The sequence below is a fragment of the Glandiceps talaboti genome, chromosome 22 (assembly GCF_964340395.1).
Source record: "Glandiceps talaboti chromosome 22, keGlaTala1.1, whole genome shotgun sequence".
In the NCBI taxonomy this organism is placed as follows: domain Eukaryota; kingdom Metazoa; phylum Hemichordata; class Enteropneusta; family Spengelidae; genus Glandiceps; species Glandiceps talaboti.
Genome location: NC_135570.1, coordinates 8820322 through 8821893, shown reverse-complemented (window position 1 = coordinate 8821893; position 1572 = coordinate 8820322).

Here is a 1572-nt window from a genome sequence, read left to right as displayed (position 1 = left end):
GATTGTCATGTCATTGTGGTAAATTGACACAAACAAGTGACTGATGATGTTACTTTCAAATTATATCAGTGTTGAAAGGGGTGTTTAATTAATTCATCTTTCTGCACTGTTAATAATAATATTTATAGAATTGAATCAGAAAGTTTGAAGATGGAAATGTGTTAAAAAAGAACAATATGATAAGAAAGAGATTGGCTGTTTAGTTTAGTGATGAGAATGATGAGGGGAATGGACATCCCATAATACTTTCATGTCCTTGTCGACTCTCAGTATAAGTACATCTTAATCTTGTGTTCCTCCTAAGTTAACAACTTGATATCAGTACGGTATGCGAGAACAATATGTACACATTAGTATACAGCGATACATTGGTATTAGAAGTACACAATGATCTAGTGATATAAGTAGTAACTTTTGCAACATTGTTGGTTAGATGCATAAAGATCATTATACGTATACTACTGGGTGGAAGTTTCAGGCAAGATGCAATTGTTAACATTTATTGCCTTGATTTCTCTGTTGCATAACTACAGAACAGAAATATGAGTTATCAGACTGTCTTTGATGATATTAAAAGGTCCATTGTAGCCTATGTAATTTGTCATTTCAAGACCTTCCCAAAGACATATTACTTGCATGGGAGATTGATAAACCGTGTATATGCTAATTATGCTAATTACTAATTAATTAAGAATCTTTGATACATTTTACATGAAAGGTGTTTGATGATGACAAGCACGCTAAATTTATTTCCCAATGTACTGCAAATCAAATGAAATATAACCTGCATACATTTGTGTTAAAATGTTATCAAATTTGAATATGCTGATTATAATTTTTCATAATTTACATATTAATTATGCTGATGAGATGTTGAATCATCATATGATGGTCCTAGTATGCTTTTTCACCCTTAGACCTATCCATAGACATGTTACTTGCCAGGTTTTATTGCGAAAACAGCATTTTAAGAATATAATATTCTCGGTAATTATGCTAATTAATAAAAACCTTATTTTCACCATGTTCCACCACTTAGATTTTTCTAGACTTTTGATATGTTGTTCAGCACAAAATTCTGAACAAGATGCACTAAAAATTATTTCTGTTGCAATTATGTTTGGGTCAAACCTTATTTTGACTGGACTAAGAGGACACTGCTAATGTTGTAATAATGCCGGGGGTGATTTTTGAACATATACGCGGACAAACGTTAAGCTTCTCCCCGCAGTGCACAGATCAGGCATACATGTTACGGCATTAGCGAACGACGGATGAATAACAATTAATGGAGTAATGAACCATTGACTTGAGCGAATTCAATCTTTTGGTGAAAGTTTTCCATACCTACCTACGTGTACTTACTTACCAACAAATCTTTGATCGATCGATCGATTTGATAGGTTATCTATTCGGTTGACTTGTATCCGTCTGCCTGCCCGTCCGTCTGTCTGTCTCTATAGTCTTTTGATGTGTCTATTTGTCTGTCTGTCTGTCTGTCTGTCTGTCTGTCTGTCTGTCTGTCTGTCTGTCTGTCTGTCTGTCTGTCTGTCCCTTATCAACAAATCAATC